The sequence below is a fragment of the Halichoerus grypus genome, chromosome X (assembly GCF_964656455.1).
Source record: "Halichoerus grypus chromosome X, mHalGry1.hap1.1, whole genome shotgun sequence".
NCBI classification, from domain to species: Eukaryota; Metazoa; Chordata; class Mammalia; order Carnivora; family Phocidae; genus Halichoerus; species Halichoerus grypus.
This window is the reverse complement of record NC_135727.1, coordinates 131,217,896-131,239,537: the sequence shown is the minus strand read 5'-3', so window position 1 is coordinate 131,239,537 and position 21,642 is coordinate 131,217,896. Positions and strand designations below refer to the sequence as shown.

The following is a 21,642-nucleotide window of genomic DNA, read 5'->3' as shown; positions in this document are numbered from 1 at the left end:
CTGGATCTCAGACTCCCAGCCTCCAGCCCCACCTGGATCTCAGACAACCAGACTCAGCCCCTCCTGGATCTCAGACTCCCAGCCTCCAGCCCACCTGGATCTCAGACTCCCAGCCTCGGCCCCACCTGGATCTCAGACTCCCAGCCTCCAGTCCCCCCTGGATCTCAGACTCTCAGCCTCGCCCCCCCAGATCTCAGACTCCCAGCCTTGGCCCACCTGGATCTCACACTCCCAGCCTCCAGGACCGGGATCAATAAATATCTGTTGCTGAATCTGCCCCATGTGGGGTATTTCTAATGGCATCCCCGAGAGGACTATTATGTTCCCTCACCAGGGGGCAGGTTGGGGGCAAGAGGGGGACCGACTGGGGTTTTTAAACAGAAGCATGCTTGGTGAAAAGAATTCCAGGCATTGCAGAAGCACGTGAAGGACGGACAGACAGACAGAAAGAAGGACACGTGCTTGCAATCTCGCTGTCTGGGCTCAGAACCCTGAAAACTGTTCCTGGGGCGACTAGGCCTTGCATTCTGGCTCTGTGCCTTGGTTTGGGGTGGAGTTGTAACGCTACAGGGTGGGCAGCGCTAATGGGAAGGGATTCCCCAGCTTTGGTTTCGGGGAGCCACCTAAGAGGGCCCCCCACATGGGTCTGCAGCCCCCTAGGTGGGATTCGTCATGACGGCTGATGCTATCCACCCCTCGAGACTTGTTTTCTCCCCGATCCAGCCCCTCCCACGGCCCCAAAACCGTCCTCTTGGGGACCTTCGTCCTCTGCCATTCTGCAGAGGAACAGGCTGGAGGGACGGTCCTTCGCCTCGATCTGTTCAGGGAGCCGCTGCCTGAGGCTCCGTGGACGAATCTAGAGCTTGCATTTCATGCAGCGTGGAGTGAAAGCTTGAGCACGGCTTCCCTTGAAGGTTTGCCACGTGAGCGTTTTACGAACAAGCCCCAGGAGACTCCCGCCCCGGGGGAGGGACGGTACTGGGTGTTTACTATTTTAAGGCAGCAACACTCCCATTGCAAAACGCGGGGGTGGAATCCAGCTAGGAGAGAGGTCCGTGTGTTGGTTTTCCACGGCCGCGGTGACACGCCCGAGCCCCAGCCTAGCAATGTGCAGCAGCGGCGTGCGTGCATGTCTGTCCCACACGGGTCTCCCTGGGCTCAAACCCAGGAGTGCACAGGGTGAGTTCCTGGCACGGACGCCATGGCTGGATCCCTTCCCTGGCCCTCCAGCTCCTGCAGCCCCGTGTGCATTGGCTCTGCAAAGCCCGCTGAGCACCCTCGAGTCTCCTGCCCGATGTGCACTACTCTGCGGCTCTCTTGCACACCGAACGACCCATACTGCATTGGGCCCACCCACACAGGACAGCCCAGGGTCACCTGCCCACCTCCATCCAGGTCCACCAATGGCCAGCCTTCATGCCGTCGGCAAACCCCAATCCCCTTTTTGCAAAGCCCCAGGACCTATGCGCAGGTCTGGGGGTTAGGATGTGGACATACTTGGGGGTGAGTGCACCGTTCTGCCTTCCACAGGCGGGGGCCATGCAGAATTCATTTCTAGATTCCCACTGCTAAGTCGGATACCTGTCTGTAATGGTGGATAGTATGTGCGTGGAGGGCTGGGTGCATAGCAGAGGGAGAGAGGGTGCAGGGCTGGGGGTCAGGCATGTCTCCCTCCTGGGTCTGTTCAGGCTTGTAGGAGGCCACAGTGAGGACAATGAGGGGAAAACAGCCAGGTAGGGCCAAGGGGAGCAGAAGCGGGGAGCAGAGCTCTTGCAGACGGTGAGGGTCCTGGGGTCATAGAGGGGAGCAGGAAGGAGACAGAGCTTAGGAACGTTTGGGGTGAGTGGGGAGAGCCGGCCACTGTCTCCCCACAGCCTGGAGTTGGGGTCCAGCCTGCTTGCATTCCCTACAGTTTGTAGGACCAGAGATAGAGCGTATGGTTCTGTACGAACAGCCCAGGCACGCCCCGGATGGGGTGGGCCAGAGGTTCACCCGGAGCTTTCTCAGACCCTGCAGAATTTCTGCATCGGCTCATCCTCCGTAGACACTTGGCCTGTTCTCACGTCTCTGCTACTGGTCCTAATGCTGCTATGAACACGGGGGTGCTGATATGCCCTCGAGGTCTTGACCTCCATTCTTTCGGGGGTATCCCCAGAACTGGGATTGCCGGATCATACGGTAGCTCTGTTTTCAATCACTTGAGCAGGTGATAAACAGAACGTGGTCCACGCACACGGTGGAACGTGACGCGGCCTCGAAGACAGAGGACGTTCTGCACCTTGAGGACATGAGCCAGACACGGAAGGACAAATCCTGTGTGATTCCACGGACACGGGGTCCCTAGAGCCATCAGATGGGCAGGTGCTGGGTGCCAGGGGCTGGGGGATCCTCATCCCCAGCCTGAGTGTCTAATGAGGACAGACTTTCTGTTTTGCAAGATAAAAAAGTCCTCTGGGGCGCCTGGGTGGCTCAGTCGTTAAGCGTCTGCCTTCTGCTCAGGTCATGATCCTGGGGTCCTGGGATCGAGCCCCGCATCGGCCTCCCTGCTCAGCGGGAAGCCTGCTTCTCCCTCTGCCCCTTGCCCCCTTGTCGTGCTCTCTCTCTGTCTCCCCCAAATAAATAAATAATCTTTAAGAAAATTTTAAAAAAGGAAAGAGTCCTCGAGACTCAGTGTGCAGCATCGAGCTCATAGACAGCAGGATGCTATCGTGCTTGGAGAGATTTGCTGAGAACGTAGATCTCATATGAAGCCTTCTTACCACAAAAAGAAAAAAAAATAAAGAATAAACGGAGATAAAATAAATTAAGATAAAAGTAGCATAACACAGCAAAGGTATCGCCCCCTGGGGGTGAGGGGACAGGGGCCACTGCCGTGACACCTTGCGGTTGCTGCGGACAGTCTCATAACCGGACGCTGCCCGCACAGATGAGGGTCTTCTGTGCTCAGCAGGGTGGACAGGAATCCTGGCTTGGCTGGTGTCCTGATGTAAACGCTGCTGCTTGCAAGTACCAGACGCAGGCGGGAGGGAGAGAACCTAAATGCGGTGGGTGCTTCTTTTTTTTAGGGTCAGGAGCAGCTTGGAGTCCCCAGATCAAAGCAGGTTGCAAGGGGTCAGGTGAGGCTACGGTCACGTTAGCAGGTGTCATTCCAGCCCTGGCCTCCCGGAGCACCGTCAGCCTGGACGCCACCTCGCTCCCCACGCCCGGAGTCGGGTCCTCCGGGTGGCCGGCGTGGGCTCTCGGCTGTGGCCAGCGACTGGCCCACTTGGTGGGGACCCAGGGGCTTCCCAGGAGGAGGGATTTTCAGGGCTAAGCCGGGAGAGTCCCCAGCAGCGGAGACAAGCTGGCCACCCTCTGAGAGGGGTGTTCGAGAGAGACCCACACACGCGCACCAGGAGGGAAGTGATCCCCGTCGGCAGCCCTGGGCGAGGCAAAAATCTCGGTTCTGTCCTACAGGAGGTGGGGATTTTCAACCCTGACCTTTTCACTGGCCACAGGGCTGTGCAGGGCCTGGACGTGGCTGAGGGTGTGTGTCTTGGGGCTGGCTGGCTGAGTTTCGGGGGGCCACCTCTGCTCACACACCTTGTGAGGAGGGGCGGGGGTTGCACGGTGATTCCCGGGACCAGACTGCAGGGGCCGCAGATGTCCGACCCGGGAAGACATTGGCAGCGTCCCTGGGAGGGAGCTTTCAGACCTTCGCCCGTCCCCATGTCTCTGTTTGGCTTTCACTTCTATATTTGGACGTCGAGCCATTTCTAGGCTGGCTGTGCGTGGAATGGGGTCCCTAAGGGCAGACTGCAGAGACGGTGGGCTTATTGATCCTTATTCTCAGCTGCTCTCAGCTCAGCCCTGCACTGCTAACATGGCGTTGGGGTTGCTGACGACCGGCCAGGGACTGGTCCCACCTCCTGCCGCTTCCTCTTTCTGCTCACCTTCAGGGGCAGAAAGTTTCCCCCACACGCACCCTGCTGGAGAGCTCTGTGCCTGCAAACCCCAATTCGTGGCCTGCAATACTGTGGGCGGTGGTGCTGGAAAGCTGACCCCAAAAGGATATGTCCACATCCTGACCCTCGGAGCCTGTGAATGGGGCTTTATGGGGGAATTGGGTCTTTGCAGATGTGATGAAGTGAAGGATCTGAGATGAGCTCATCCTGGATCAGAGTGGCCCTAAATCCAAGGACAGGTGTCCTTATAAGGGACAGAGGAGGGGACACACCCACAGAGGAGAAGCCATGTGAAGACGGAGCCAGAGATGGGAGGGACGTGGCCATGAGCCCAGGGACACCTGGAGCCCCAGAAGCTGGAAGAGACAGGGAGGACCCTCCCCTGGAGCCTCGGGAGGGAGCACAGGCCTGCCCCGCCTGGATCTCAGCAGCCTTTCCCCGTCTGGATCTCCGACTTTTGGCCTAGAATTGGGAGAGCAAGAATTTCCGTCGTTTAAGTCACCCATGTGAAGTCCTTTGTTATGCCTGGCCCAGGAAATTAGCCCAAATGGCTTTCTCTGTGCAGTCTTAAACAATTGGGCCATTAGCAGGGAACACCGTTAAGTTTTAAGAGATGCAAACCGTTCTGCACAAAGCGTGTGTTTAAAAATGCAAACGCTGGCCGAGCGTTTTGAAGGCGTGTCCAGCGATAATCAGCTTTATACACCGTACCATGTATTTAACCAACCCATGAAGGAAGTCTTTTTAAAGATTGGGCAATCTCACTTTTTTTTTTTTTCCCCTCTCCTCAAACTGCCTTTTGTAGTTATCAGTGCTTTTGCAGATTCTGAGCCTGGTGTCTTAGAGACGTGCTCGAAACTCTTTGGGCTGTGATCCCATCCAAGTCATGACAACAAAAATAGGTGCACGTACTGAGATGCACACGTGTGTTTCATTTCCTGTCCGTCGAGCCCTCCCTGCTGAAAGGCTTTCCCTCTGACTCAGGGGCCATTGTGGTCAAATATATGCAAGGGACATAAATCTGTCACACGCTTTGATCCACGATTATTAAACCTAACAGTAAAAAAAAACGTTATGGGACATGACTTCCCGAATGAGGTGAACTGTGGTCAAGGTTTTCCCACATGTCGAGTAAAAGGGAACATTCGTGCAGCAGAAGATCCATCTACCATCGCATTTTCGCTTTCAGTAGGCGCTGAATTCACCACACATCTTACGAGGTCCCCCAGGAGGAGGACTCAATGTCCCTGTAGCAGATAGGCTAGGATTTGTTCCAATAAGGGCTTGCTAACTCACAGAGTAGCAGGTTTGGAGGAAATTGTGCAACACTTTCGTCGGTGGGATTCCCGCCCATGAATCTTGAAACTAGTGGGAAATGATCCCGCCATGTTGAGAAGTCTCAGTGTGTCCAACGGGAGCTCTATCTTCTTGGGGGCGTGGAGGAGGGAAGCGTGATAAACTGAAAATACCCGTATTTCCACCGCTTCAGTGAATGCAGAGCTTCCCCTGCATGGGCCCCGTGCACCTGCTTTGTGAGTGAATCACTTCCCCGGCCGTCCACACAGGTGCCTCTGGGTGGGTGACACAGGACCCTTCAGGGTTGGGATACCTGGGGTTGAATATTAAGAAGGTGGGCATCTCCTTTGGGGCCACTGGGGACATGCGTAAGAGTACGATTTGTCCTGCAGGAGGGCTTGCTTTCTCTTGTTCACCCGGAATTCTAGAACTTTCTTGAGCTTGCATTTGAGCTGAATGTCGATTGGAAAAGAAACAACCTTATTTCTGTTGTCACGAGTTGATTGTTTTAAAACTAAGCGTGTGCGGGGGACCTCCCTCCTCCCCTCCACCCCACCCCTGGTGGTCTCTGGCGCCCTGGGCATCTCACTTTGAAGACCCCCTGCTGCGCTCAATCTTCACGCAAGGAGAGGGAGGGGGTGTCAACTGGGACTTGGGGGGAGGGGGCAGCGTGCAAAAGCACTTGTCCGAGAGACCGCTTTTGATTTGTTGTTGACTGTAAATGCGTGTCGAAATGTTAAACAGCTTCGTGAGGGAGCCGAGGGGGAAGCATCTTACAGGGAATGTGCCCACCCCCAAGCCCCCGACTCAAACCCCCCACAGACGGTGGGAGCAAGAAGTTACCGTTCCACCAGCAATTGCCCCCAAGTAGCTTTCCTGCTTACAACAAACCTGGGTGCCTTGAAGTCATTATCGTCCTAAGCACGGTGAAGAAAACACAAATACATTAAACACTTAATAAATTCATCACGAAAATTAACCGTTGGGCTTGGATCTTATCAGTGTTGCAAGAGTTGTTTGGTTTCTTTTTCTCTTCCTTGTTGAGATGGGTACGGACAGGAGGCAGATAATGTCCCAGCGATGGTCTTAGTAGCAAATGTACGTTACCTTCACAGGGTGTTTACACGAAGCTAGGTATCACTTGCTTTGGAGCACCTGATTGTAAATTGTGGGCGTTTACCGGGCATTTCCTAGCAGCCAGCCTTGAACAGGTGCATCGTATTCAACCTTTAAAACAACCCTATGATGCAGATGCTAGTCTTACGTAAACTCTGGATCCCACAGGCATAAGGACCAGCTCTGCACATTTTTTCTCCCCCCCCACCCCAACCCCCGTACATTTTTTTCCCCCTGTTCTACTGATCTCTTCATTTCATCATCTCCTTCCTTCTACCTTATTTTGGTTGGAGCTAGCTCTTTTCAGGTACTTAAGATAGAACCTTGGACCGTGGGCATTCGGTTTTTCTTCTTGTCTAATGAATGGATTCGTGGCTATGAATTTGCCTGTTTTCACCACTTTGGATCCATCTTACGTGTTTCGATGCGTTGTGTCTTAATTATCGTTTGTGTGAGCTTCCTACTGTAACAAAGACCGCAAGCTTTAGACAGCAGAGATCTGCTTTCTTACCACCATAGTGGCCAGAAGCCCAAAATCCGTTTCCCCAGCTAAAAGTCCAAGTATCGGCAGAGCTGGCTCCTTGTAGGGGCTCTAAGGGAAAATCTGTTTCCTTGTCTTTTCCAGATTCTGGAAGTACCTACATTATTCTGCCTACCCACATGGGGATTAGGACGTGAGCATCTGTGAGGATGTGGGCATCTCTGGGGCCATGTCTGCCGGAGACATCATTCGTTCAAAATCTTTTCTCTTTTCATCACAATCTTCGGCCCGTGGGTTATTTGGAAGGGTCCAGCAGGGGATGAAGCTCTGGTCAGCTGTTCGTTATTTGTTTCCAGCTCAATTCTCTTGAGGGCAGAGATCGGTAGTCACCAAACGGAGATAATCCTTATGCCCGTGGGGTCTGGAGTTGAGATAAAGAAATCTGGGGTGGCCTGAGGCCAAGGCCTGCCCATACATTCTTTCTCATGGCCTCTGACCCATGGGGTACCCCCTTAGATAGTTGGTGGGAGAGAGAATGCCATGGAGCAGTGCATGTCCATCCGTCTGTTCCAGACGAGGCTCCAGCTGGAGGTGGTCTTGGATACGAAGAGTCCCTCCTGAAAGCCATCCACAGACCACACTTGAGTTCAGAGGCCAGCGAGGGTTGCAATGGAGACAAGCCATCCTCGGCCAGGTGATGGTGGTGTTCTCTCCTCTGTGGGATTGTTCTCCATTTCTGAGAAATAGCAGGTTAGGGCAGGAAGCAGAGAAGAAAACCGCAGTGGTTGGAGTCCTAATGCTGTGTAGGAAATTGTCCCAACTGTTGATTGTATGAGTTTCCTATGGTTGCTATAATGGAGTACCTGAGTCTGCAATTTATTTTCTCACAGAATAATAAACAGACATTTATGTCTTCCAGTCCTGGAGGCTGGGAGTCTGAGATCCAGGTGGGGCTGAGGCTGGTTCCTCCTGAAGCCTCTCTCCTTGGTGTGCGGACCCTGTCTTCTCCCCTGTGTCCTGACATGGTTGTCCTTCCGTGTGTTTGTCTGTGTCCGAATTTCTCCCTTTTTTAAGGACACCAGTCGTATTGGAGTAGGGACCCACCCTACTCCAGTGTGACTTCATCTTGCCTCATTACATCTGCAAAAATCCTATTTCCAATTGAGGCCAGATTCTGAGGTCTTGGGGTGAGGAGTGCGACAGCTGAATTTTGTAGGGATGGAAATCAGCCCATAATAACGCAGTCCCGTATCTACATGGGCAACCTTTCTGCATTCACACGTAGCTCTTGCACCTCTCTAACTAGGTACCTTGTTGTTCTGTGGGGTCTCTACTTAGTGAGTTACGTACAACTTCCCCATGCACACGCATCCTTTTGTTGTGCTGTAGGCTGCTACCAGGGAGACGTGTGCTCCTGCAGACTCAGAACCCCATGCCCCGCCTCCCACTGTGAACTGCAGGGCCTCTCGGAGGCAGGAGAAGGGCTGGGTTTCCTGGGTGGTGTAGAGGCCAGTGGGCTGGTTGTTGTGAAACTGATGAGATCATGAGAAGCAGATCTTTATCTTTCTCTGAAGACAGGGCCAAGGATCCCACAGTGGGCCTCTCTGTTTATCTTTGGGGTCTTCATGACCACGTATGCTACCCACTTGCTGGATTTCACAACATTCACCTCATGGAAGAGAATGGAATGATTGCGCTACCCTGTCCTGATATGTCTGATGAGTCTATGCAGACGTAATGAAAGATGTCACTTTGGTTTCTAGTGACAAAGCTCAGAGGACTATCAGATTAAGAAAACACAAGAAGAGGAGTTTGCCAGTGAACTGGTTCTAATTCTTCTTGGTTTCACCATGTAAACCATCTGGAGTGTTCTTTCTTACCCCCTCCTAAAACTTAGTAACAGAAAACTGTGTTTATCGATTCAAACAAATCTTCTCCATTTCCTTTTGAAACCGTGCTCCCATATATATATCCCATGCTGTATTATTATGTTGTCTACCTGGGGCTCATGCAAAGTTATATCTCAATAAAACTGGGGGGAGAAAAGAAAGGAGAAGATATGTCCACACAAAGATTAGTGCAAAAGCCAAAATACACCAAACCGCGTTCCCTCGTGCCCTTGTTACCTGTAAGATGAGCCACAAGGTCTGTTGCACAAAGGAAGAAAGAAGCTCAGCTCCTCAACTGGGAGCTGTGGGGGTGCCCTGAAAGAGCCCCCTTTGCATTGCCGCCATGTGACAGTGAGTGTTATGAGTCCACTTGGCTGCACCACGGTATCCAAATCTGCGGTCAAACACGAGTCGACGTGTTGCCGTGTGTATTTCTTTTAGATGGGATTAACATTTCAGTCAGTGGACTTTGAGTAAAGCAGGTGGCCCTCCATAATGGGGTTGCGTAGGTCTTGTCTGATCAGTTGAAGGCTTTAAGAGGAAACAGACTGACCTCCTCTAAAGAAGCGGGAATTCTGTGTCCAGACGGTCTTCACACTCAAGATGCAGCATCAGCACTTCCCTGAGCCTCTGCCTGCTGGTCTACCCTTTATATGTCTCTGTCTCTCCTATAGGTAGACATAGATCTTTCCATGCATCATCTATGTATCTATCCATCCATCCATCTATCCATCCATCATCTATCCATCCATCCATCCATCCATCCATCCATCCATCTATCCATCCATCCATCTATCCATCCATCCATCCATCCATTCATCCATCCATCCATCCATCCATCCATGCATCCATGCATCCATCTATCCATCCACCCACCCATGCATCCATCCATCCATCCATGCATCCATCCATCCATCCATCCATGCATCCATCCATCCATCATCCATCCATCCAACCACCTATCCATGTATCCCTACATCCATCCATCCATCTATCTACCTACCTACTTACCTATCCATTGATTTTATCTATCTATCTATCTATCTATCTATCTATCTATCTATCTATCTATCTATCATCTATCTTTCCAACCTTCTGGCTCTTGTAGGAGTCAGCATTCTCTGGAGAAACAGAATCAGTAGGATATATACACATATATATAAAGAGACTTATTAAAGAAATTGACTCACATGATTGTGGAGGGTAAAATGTCCCATGATTTCCTGTCTGAAGGCTGGAGGCCCAGGGAGCAGCCTGTGTATGTTCCCGTCAGAAGGCAGGGGAAGACAGATGTCTCAGCTTGGAGACAGTGAGGCAGAAGGAGCTAATTCTCCTTTACCCACCTTCTGTTTTCCTCAGGTTGAGAAAGGATTGCAAGATTGCCTGAGGCCCAGTCACACTGGGGAAGGCCGTCTGCTTTACTCAGTCCACTGATGCAATGCTCATCTCACACAGACACACCGAGAGGCCTGTTAGCCGAAATATCTGGACATCCTGAGGTCCAGCCACATTCACACATAAAACTAACCACCACCGTCTACTTCTGTTGAGAACCTCGATCAATACACAATCCCTCAGAGAAGCAAGACCCTAGGTGCCAATCCTAATTTTTCCCCATGCAGAAGGTGAATGCATTTCTCTCTCTGACCTCTGAGACCCCTGCTTTCCAAAGACATGACCTATCTCGCATTTGAACTGGCACGTTCCCCTCCAGCCAGACCCTGTCTTCAAGGACAAGACTCTCCATGGATGGCAGAATCAGGTAACTTGGAAGCACCCACCATGAATCAGGGCAGCTCAACATGGATGGGGCATGGGCAGACCTTGAGATGCGATTTTGCCAGAAGCATCAGAGACTTGGGGCCCCAGGGGGTGGGCAAGGCTATGGAGATCGACAGCTTGGTTTTGGGAAAAGTTTGAGGGACTGGGTCCATCGGTGTTCCAATCAGAAGCCATGTGGGCCCTGGAAATCTGTCCCACCACCAGGAATGTCCGGGAGTCCCCTCTCCAGGTGCACCTGCCTCTGAGCAAAGCCAGGAGGGTCCAGAAGACGGGGAGATGGAGGGTGCCCTGGGCATGTCCTCAAGACCATGACGGATTCACCTTGACTCGCTTGAGTCCTGCGGAGCATCAACCCCTGTTGCTCACGGATCAGGGGCAGTGAAAACACTGCCACCCACCTCAGCTTTGATAAGAGAACACCATCATGGAGCTAATAATGCATGCTTCATAATTTATCGTGTTTTCCTATGATGGAGGCACGGAGCTGACTGAACTCACGAAGCCCCGTGGAGTGATGATATACCCATCATACAGGTCGCTAAGCTGAGGTTAGGTGACCCAATGGCCTGAAACCACCAAGCTTGTTGGCGGTCCTACTGTTCAAGGGCATCTCATTTCTGGGGTCAGCTCCTTGTACCTGTGCGGTCTTATATCACCTGAGGCCTGAGTGTTAGTCCAGCATCCTCAAGACAAGGGGAGAGAAAGTAGTACTCTTGTCATGTCACAGAAAAGGAAATAGAGGTTAAGCCTTAGGTCACAGCGTGGCCATGGTCAGACTCACAGCTGGTGGTGTTTGAAGATCTGCATAGAAGATGCAAACCCACGTCAGGCCCCACCTTACACACACACTCATGGTGAGACCACACAGTGTGTGGCGCATGTCGGGACCCTCCAGGGGCACGTGGTCTGCACCTGCCACATCTTGGGCCTCACATGAGATCAGAGGCTGTGCCTGATCCATCCTCATCATGGAGCCCCAGGCAGACACCCTGCGGTTTGGGGGAAGAACCCCCAGGGCTGGCCTCGGTATTAGTACACTGCATTGGATACAACATATGGGGATTTTTCTGGTCAATATAATTGGGTGTTCCCTGAGACTCCAAGGAGAGCCCAGTGTCCCTCAATGCTGAGGACCATCAGCGCATGAGATATAGGGAATGTTCCTGCCCAACCAGGCTCAGTGTTGGTGAAGGAATTTCTACCTGGGGGTGACTGGGCCTCCCAAGGGATGCTCTACAATGTCCAGGGCTGTTTCTGCTGGTCACACTAGAGTGCGGGGGTGCTCCTGGCATGTGGTGGGTGGAGACCAGAGATGCTGCTCAGCACCCTAGTGCACATGGGGCCCAGCCTCAGAGTCCTTCAGCCCTAAATTTCAGTAGTGCTGAGGCTGAGAAGTCCTGGTCTAGCATGAGAGACTATGTCTGCCTGCCTATCTATCTATCTATCTATCTATCTATCTATCTATCTATCATCTATCTATCCATCTGCAGGACCATCCATCCATCCATCCATCCATCCAACCATCCATCCATCCCTATATCTATCTATCTATCTATCTATCTATCTATCTATCTATCTATCTACCTACCTACCTATCCATCCATCCATCCATCCATCCATCCATCCATCCATCCATCCAACCATCTGTCTATCTATCCATCTACCTATCTATCTATCCATCTGCATGACTATCTATCTATCTATCTATCTATCTATCTATCTATCTATCTATCTATCTATCTATCTATTTATCTATCTATCTCTATCTATCATCTATCTATCTATCTATCTATCTATCTACCTATCTATCTATCATCTATCTATCTATCTATCTATCTATCTATCTATCTATCTATCATCTATCTATCTATTTATCTATCTATCTCTATCTATCATCTATCTATCTATCTATCTATCTATCTATCTATCTATCTATCTATCTATCTATCTATCTCTATCTATCATCTATCTATCTATCTATCTATCTATCTATCTATCATCTATCTATCTATCTATCTATTTATCTATCTATCTATCTATCTATCATCTATCTATCTGTCATCTATCATCTATCTATCCATCTGCAGGACCATCCATCCATCCATCCATCCATCCATCCATCCACCCATCCCTATATCTATCTATCTATCTATCTATCTATCTATCTATCTATCTATCTACCTACCTACCTACCTATCCATCCATCCATCCATCCATGCATCCATCCGTCTATCTATCCATCTGCCTATCTATCTATCCATCTGCATGACTATCTATCTATCTATCTATCTATCTATCTATCTATCTATCATCTATCTATCTATCTATATCTATTATCTAGCTATCTATCCAGTCTTATCCTGTATCTACACCTCCTGTCTCTGCCTCCATCTTCACGTGGCTTCTCCTCTGTGTCTCTGTCTCTTCTTCTGTACCTTAGAAGGACACTTGTCATTGGATTTAGGGCCACCCTGATCCAGGATGAGCTCATCTCACATCCTTTGCTTCATCACATCTGCAAAGACCGTATTTCCCCATAAGCCTGACAGGTTCTGGGTGATTAGGACATGGACATATATTTTGGGGGTCCACCGTTCAACCCACTACACCCATTTTGCCAAGACTGTCCCCATTTTGGCCCCCAAAGTCCTGCCTCTCAGGACCCTCTGCTTCCCAGGCAAATCTACATGGCTAGTCACCCGGCCCCCAACACTTGGACAGTAAGCAACATTCTGTTTAATCCCCAGGCCAAGTCAGCCACTGGCGGTGCTTCTGTGGACACCTGATGTCTCCACTCCCTCCCTTTGCAGGGAGCATGGAGGTCACTGCTGACCAGGAAGCGGGATCCCCACAAATACAGAATCAGCCTCACCCTAACCTCAGACATCCAGCCTCCAGAACTGGGAGGAATCAATGTCTGCCTGTGGTGTTTTGTTATGGCCAGCCCAATGGACTAAGACATCCCCGTCCTCATTACCTCTCCCACCGGCACTGATAATCTGCTTTTTGTCACTGTACATTTGCCAGGTTTGCTGCACACAGAAATGTTCTGCCCATTTCCTATAAATAGAAGCACACACGATGTGACTGTGTGTGTCTGCTTCTCTCCCTAAGCATCATGTCCTCAAGGTCCATGTGTCATGTGGCCCCTGTGTTTAAACGGGGACCTGTTGTGGGGCGTGCCATCCAGGTGTATGAGGTGTTACACGGTGGGTGGTACCCCAGCGTGTTGTGGGCTACTGCACACACTCACTATCAGAAGAAGAGAAGTGGTCACGGAGCAAGGGAATGGGGTGGAGTCCCTGGTGTGCTGCTAGGTGAGTGCAGAGAAGGTGGGATGGGGTGTTCGGTTCACACCTGGTGGACAGGTAGGCATGGCATTGTGAGGCTGGGACTGGGTTGTGCTTGGAGGGTGTGAAGCTAGACATTCAGGGCAGCAGGGAATGTCCAAGGAGAAGGTCTGAGCATGCCATGCATATGTCACGCATCACGTGGAGGCACCGGGCAAGGGCTCAGGAGCCACCCATCCTGTGCCCTCCGAGTGCCCTACGGGAAGTCCTGGGCGCCTGACCTGGGGTTGATGTCCCTCCTCACGGAGTCTGAGGACAAGTATAACGCACTCTGGAAGTTGTCTGATGCGCTGAGCAAGATGGAAACTATTTTCAGTAGGAAAGAGAATCTAAGGGTAATTCTTGTGTTGGGCTGGGGTAGAGGTCAAACGCTCTGAGTGGGGTCATCGTGCCTGAGCACACGGGACCTGTTAATGTGCTCGGGCAGAGCGCACTCAGCCGGTCCTTGTGACCTCAGTGGGATCCCGGAATGCAGATCACAGGCCCACGATCTTTGCCATGTATCTCCAATAAGTTCTGTTCCCCAAAAGTCTGCACTCCTAAAAATTTCTCTGGTCCCTTAATAATCTCTCTGGTCTCCCGTCCTCTCTCCCCTATGATCCGTTTTCACCAACGGCGATGCGCGCAGAGCCTGGCATCCATACAGAGCACCAGCATGGAACCAGTGGTGAGGAAGGTCACCATGGTGCTGGCATGAGCTGGAAATCAAAGGCACAGCGGGAGGATGCTCTGCACACGGGGGACTGCCCACACCGGGCTGTGCCCGGCCCCGCGGGCAGAAACTCTGCCTGTCTGCTATTTGCATGCCTGTTTACAAGTGGCGATGGCCATGTTTATTTAGGAGGGAGTAGTGCTCAGGGAAGGAAACGGGCCAGCCGTAGCTAGGGACGGGCATCTTGTGGTGGGGCTTTCAGGAACGCCCCTTCAGCGGCTTCCTGTGAGTGTGACTCAGAAGCTGTGGCACCCAGCGCACTGGCAATGTGTCCCGCAGAGTGTTTATAGCCCGGGGTGAGGAAGTAAGAGCACGGGCATCAGACAGCTGTTTGCTTCTGCTCTCTCTGCTTTACACTGAGATACAACTCACCATTTTATCTATCATCTATCTATCTATCTATCTATCTATCTATCTATCATCTATCTATCATCTATCATCTATCTATCCATCCATCCTTCCATTTATTCATCCATTCACCCAATAAACCCATCCTTCCCTCCATCCACCCACAATGTATCCATCCACCTAGTCACCCACCATGCATCCATCCTTTCATCCATTCATTATTCCATCCATCCATCCATCCATCCTTCCACCCACTCACTCACCCATTCATCCATATATATATCCATTCATTCATCCATCCATCCATCCATCCAACCATCCATTCATCCATATATCTATTCATCTATACCAGCTATCTATCTATCTATCTATCTATCTATCTATCTATCTATCTATCTATATCTATATCTATCCATTCTACCACCCACTCATTCACACATTCATCCATCCATTATCCATCCATCCTTCCACCCACTCACTCACCCATCCATCCATCATCCATCCATCCATCCATCCATCCATTCATCTATTCTATCTATCTATCTATCTATCTATCATCTATCCATTCTACCACCCACTCACTCATGCATCCATCCATCCATACATCATCCATTCATCCATCCTTCCATCCATCTATCCATCTATACTATCTACCTATCTATCCATCCATCCATCAATCCATCCTTCCATTTATTCATCCATTCACCCAATAAACCCATCCTTCCATCCATCCACCCATGATGTATCCATCCACCTATTCACCCACCATGCATACATCCTCCATCCATCCATCCATCCATCCAACCATCCATTCACACCCATTCATTCATCTATCATCCATCTAACCATCTACCCATGTGTCTGTCCCTTTATCCATCCATCCTTCCATCCATCCATCCATCCATCCATCCATCCATCCATCCATCCGCTGACCCATCCATCAATTACTAAACTCATGGTGATTTTTTCTGGTGTCATCTACAAGGCCACAGCATATGCACTTACCCTACCCATTCATTGCCTATGGCCATGACTGCTGGGTTCTCTCCCATCCCATCCCACATGTGTGCCTGCTGGTCTGTCCTTGTCGTGAGTGAAGGGGTGGCCTTGCTCCATCCCCTCCCCCTGCAACACATATGGAGACTCAGTGCCTCCAACTGCAGGGTACTTGGAGGGGACTGCACATTCTGGTGGATGGGACACATCCAAGGCAGTGAGTGACCAGGCTGGCCAGAAGCCAGGCCTCCTAATCCCACACACTTTCTCCATTCTCTTTGTGGCACAGAATATTACAAAAGTTTTCCTATTTTTCCTGCCTTATTAATAAAAATGCCACTTGTTCAAGCCAGGTTTTGTTCTTGGTCAGATCATCTTGTGCTATAGGATAGCACACACACACCACAGAGACTTTCCTACGGGAACAGTGCACAGTAAACCCTGGCTCATTTCTCCCTGGGTGTGGCCTGCTTCTGCTTATTTTGTACATGAGCTCTGTGCCCTATCACCTCTGTGCCCTATCACCACTATGATTTCATCCCAGAAACAAAAGCATGCAGCAGAACATTAAGAAATGGGAGAAAGTGTCCCAGAGCACCCTGGCCCAGCCCACTTCTCTTCCTGAGACCCAGAGAATGTGACATGGTCCTGCTTCTCCTCCCAGCCCTCTGGCTGTGTTGTCCCTTGCTCCTTCTCATCCTCTCCCTCGGCAGCTCTGAATTGGGGGTGATTCTGCCCCATAGAAGACACTTGGTGATGTCTGGGGATAGTTTGGGGTATCATAGCTTGTGGGGATGCTCCTGACATCTAGTGGGTGGAGAACAGAGACACTGCTCAGCACCCTACAGTGCCCAGGATGCCCCACATCAGAGGGGGGATCCAGCCACAGATGAGACACCCTGACTTAGCATGAGAGACTCTATCTATCTACCTACCTACCTACCTACCTATCTATCCCTCCATTTATCTATCCATCTATCCATCTATATCTGTCTGTTAACCATCCATCCATCCATCATCTATATATCCATCTGTCTATCCATATCTACCTGTTATCTATCTATCTATCATCTATCTATCTATCTACCTACCTACCTATCTATCCCTCCATTTATCTATCCATCTATCCATCTATATCTGTCTGTTAACCATCCATCCAACCATCATCTATATATCCATCTGTCTATCCATATCTACCTGTTATCTATCTATCTATCTATCTATCTATCTATCTATCTATCTATCTATCATCTATCTACCTACCTATTCCTTCATTTTTCTATCGATCTGTCCATCCATTGCTATCTGTTATCCATCCATCCATCCATTATCTATATATCCATCTGTCCAACCATGTCTATTATCTATCTATCTATCTATCTATCTATCTATCTATCTATCTATCATCTATCTATCTACCTACCTACCTATCTATCCCTCCATTTATCTATCCATCTATCCATCTATATCTGTCTGTTAACCATCCATCCATCCATTCATCCATCCATCCATCCATCATCTATATATCCATCTGTCTATCCATATCTACTTGTTATCTATCTATCTATCTATCTATCTATCTATCTATCTATCTATATCTATCATCTATCTACCTACCTATTCCTCCATTTTTCTATCCATCTGTCCATCCATTGCTATCTGTTATCCATCCATCCATCCATTATCTATATATCCATCTGTCTAACCATATCTACCTATTATCTATCTATCTATCTATCTATCTATCTATCTATCTATCTATCCATCGATCTATCATCTATCATGGTGGTTTGTGACCAGCCATGACTTTGCCCCTCCCCCCAGGGGATATTTCTGGACATTCCAACTTTGAGGGGAGGAAATGGTACTGGCATCTGGCAGGTGCAGACCGGGGATGCCACCCAATGCCATACAGCGCACAACAGAATAACCCAGCCCAAATGCCACCCGTGCCATATCAGAGAGACCGTGCCCTCGCCTGTGTATCTGACACTTGATTCTGTCCCAAGACACACCCCCTTGCCCCTGTCTTCCCACAGCCCCTCTCTCTGTCAGGGTCCCCCCGTAAACAATACTGAGGTTACCCAGGGCCCCTGCCATCAGCCCAGCACCCGTTCATGAGCCTCTCTGGGGGTCCGGCCAGCACCAGCGGCTGCACAAAAAGCACCACCTTCAACAGACAGCACGGTCCTGCGTTGGTCCATGCCTCCCTGCCTCCCAGCCATTGGGAGTCACAGGGGACGCCCTCCCCTCTGGTGCAGCCCCTGTCATCTGCTAGCAAACCACAGATTCCACCTGCGTGCGTGGTGTTGTCTCCTCGGGCCCACCCGGCTCTCATCCTGGCACTCAGACCAGGACCCCCCAACCCGATCTCTTTGTAAAGCTCAGCTCCACAATTCTCAGCAGTGCCGGAAGCTTCCATGGCTTTTCTGGGCGGGGTGCTAACATGTCACTCTCCTCCTGGGCTCGTCCCCAGCCACACCCAGAACACACAGAGCCCATCCCTGCCCCCGCTCCCATTCACGGCATCCTTGGTGACACATTGATCTGGCGAGCCCCACCTCTGCCAGGAAGCCCTCCCGGATTTCTTCCCACCCCAAATCCTTGCAACCTGCAACCCAGGTCTGCAGCTCAATATTTTGAATTCTTCTCCCCCTCCCGGAAACACTCAGCACTGAGCCCGGCACACGATGACTTTTTCAGTGCCTGGATCAATGGGATGGCAGGCTAGCGGTCGGGCTCTGGAGGCAGAAAGCCTGGGTCCCGTGTGCTTGGGCGACCTCCTTCGCCTCTTCCAGCCTCAGTTTCCCCGTGTGGAGCAGGGGAATGATGGGGATGCAGTCCTCCCCCACCCCGGAGATCCCGGCTTGGCTCAGAAGCACACAGTTGCGGGATCCGTTCATTGCTCCAGAGAGAAGGCGCACCCCGTGTCCGTCCGTGTGGCTGACACACACGGCTGGGGGGAGCCCAGCGCTGTCCCCGGGGACGTCCCCGTAGCTGCTCCCTGAGCTTGGTCACAGGGCCACGATTCCCTATGGTGTTGCTGGCCCCGGGGAGAAGACGAGAGGGGCCGTGACAGATGTGGGTCACCTCCCGGAGGCCCCGTCCTCAGTCGGGGAGGCGGAACGAGGTGGCAGGTGCATGTTGGGTCCCCGTATCCTGCCCGCCTACCCCATTGCCTCCAGGGACATGAAGGGGGATGTGAAAGGGAGGGTCCCAGCCACAGTGCCTTGCCCACCAGTGGTGACAGCGAGGAGGAGATGCAGACTGAGGGGCTGGACCCGGAGCAACACCCCAGGATGTGGGTTGGTGGAAGGGCTCGTCTGCCCGGTCACGGGGCATCTCCAGGAGGGCGGTGGTCAGCTTTTACCCACTGTGCGCTGCTACCCTGTCACCAACCATCCCTTTCTCCCTGTCCCCCTGTCCTGAACATGGCAACACAGGGTGTGCTTGGGTCGGGGGTCCCAGCTGAGCCTTGCACAGGGTCCAGCTGCCCTGCCTGCCTCCCTGGGTGTGGCTAAGCGGGGATATTTCCCACGGCAAGCAGACCCACCTACGCTTCTCCAAGCACCATCCGGAGGCTCACATCCATCCTCCTTATTCCTCCGGGGACCTGGGTCCCATCTGCCTCCCCAGACCCGATCACCAGGATTTGGGGGCCGCCTTCCCAGGGACACACCCCCCTCCCTGCACCGACGTTGGCATTGGCCGTGCCCCGACGCCCTGCCTTTCCTCCAGCATGGAAACATCCGAGAATGTCCGGCCCCGCGGGCACGATCCCCACCACGGCCACGGGCTTCTTCCTGGGGCGATGCCCTTTCTCAGCACCCGGCGTGAGCGCCCCGCCCCTGACCGTCCGCATGGCACAAACAGGACAAGGACCCCGAGAAACGGTCTTCGGTTTGGGTGCAGAAGCACGTGGCCTGGGGTTCCGCCTCCTTGCGACCCAGTGTGACTGACCCCTAGCGAAGACCAACCGGCGCTCCAGCCGCGAGCCCTCTTCTCCCCAGACGCTGCTGGGGGGCATCTTGGCACAGACTCAAACGCCCCGTGGTTTTACAGGATCCGGCACCCTGGGCTCGTCTGCGGGGTCTCAGGGCCTCCCCGCCCCCCCGTTCGAGGCCCCCTGCATTGGCTGTCAATGTGGCGGCCCCAACTGCCCGCCCAATGCAGGGCCCCGCTCGGCCGGCCCAGGTGCCTTGGACCAGATGAGTGTTCGCAGGAGGGTTTCCCGGCTAAGCGGCTCTGCACACTCTCTGGGGGTTTGCTTGGCTGGGTGGGCACCACCCCCTTTCACCCACGTCTGCACGGCTGAGACCCCGTCCCCGCCGGACCGCCGGGATTCCCGACAATGCAGGGACGCAGCGCAGGGCAGAGGGCTCACCTGAAGTCTCAGACGGCCGCCCACTGCGGTGCCTCAGTGTCTGGTGTCGGGAAGTCCGCAGTCCTCATTTTGCAAGCCAGCTGGGCGGACAGAGGTGCCCTGAGTGATCCGTGGCCGTCCCGTCCTGCTCCGGCAGGTCTCACGGGGGCATGGCCTGGCCGTTGCAAAATGCAAATTCTCCAGGGTCCACCTCCGAGCGGCAGCCACGGTTGGGAGGCAGGCTTGCTAGAGAGGAAACCCGTGTTGAAATTTCCTGTGTAAGTAACCGTCTGCTCGCTTGCTGGCTCTGTCGAGGGCCGAGCCCATGGGGCCCCCCACCTCCTATGAGGCTCACCCACCGCCCTGCCCGGGGCGGGGTGCCCGCCTCACAGCCTCGACCTCATGGCTACTTTCAAAAGGCCGTGGGGAGACCCTGCCCACCCGGCGAGTGTCGCCTGCCGGATGCAATCCCGTGCACGCGGGCGGGGATCAAGGACAATCCTCCTAACTTAGAGGCAGAGAAACAAGCATGCCCTCCCACCCAGACAGAGCTAATTCCTGTTTTTTTTTTATTAAAAAAAAAGTGAAAAAAACTGCTAGCAGAACATATTTCCTTTTGCATTCTTAAAGCTGTGTGCACTGCGACATCTTTTGGTGTGTGGTCAGAACAGCCCGGCCGTGGGGCAGCGACAGCCACGCCCGCCTTCGGGGGTTTCCTGGCTCATTCCCTGCATGTCCCACGGGGGGGCCGGTCGGCATCCACAGCGGCGGGGAGCGGCGGCGGGCTGGAGGGCAGAGGCAGACGTTTCCACAATGCAACAGGGCGAATTCACCACATTGCGTGCGGCGGGAGAGATGCGGAAGCTGCCGGAAAGATATACCAGGGAATCGAGCTCTGAGCTCCCGCACCTGTGTCCTGTGGATGTTGAGTCACTTCTGGGGACCTGGTGATGGTGTCACGGGGCCGCTCTTCCGCGGGGAGGTGCAGGGTTATCCATCGATCTGCATTCCATAGACTTTCCATTTATCTGAACGTATCTGTCATCTATCTATCGTCGATATACGATCTGTAGACTGTATCTATCTGTCATTATCTGTATTATTCTATCATCTCACGTATTTCTAGGCATCTATCTATTATCCAAGTATCGGCCATCTATTACCTATCAACCGTTTATCTATTTCTACCTGTCATCTTAATCTCCATGTGAATTCTATCATCTGCGTATCCATACGTATCGATAATTTATAACTATTAATATCTATCAATATTTAGCTATACCTATTAATCTATTAATATCTACCTATACATCTAACAATACCTATCAATATTTATCCAATTATCATCTATGTATCTATGTATTA

At 51.9% G+C, this 21,642-nt stretch overlaps 1 protein-coding gene across 1 annotated transcript in view; it reads right to left on the bottom strand.

The window, feature by feature from the left end:
• P2RY8 (P2Y receptor family member 8) overlaps positions 1 to 20,822 on the bottom strand; it is a 44,659-nt gene extending 23,837 nt beyond the window's left edge. The window contains exons 1-2 of the mRNA XM_078064702.1: positions 20,719 to 20,822; positions 20,299 to 20,523 (exon numbers count right to left, since the gene is read on the bottom strand). The gene's annotated coding sequence lies outside the window, so the exon portion shown is untranslated. The remainder of the gene's footprint in view (positions 1 to 20,298; positions 20,524 to 20,718) is intronic.
• Between the last annotated feature and the right edge of the window lie 820 nt (positions 20,823 to 21,642).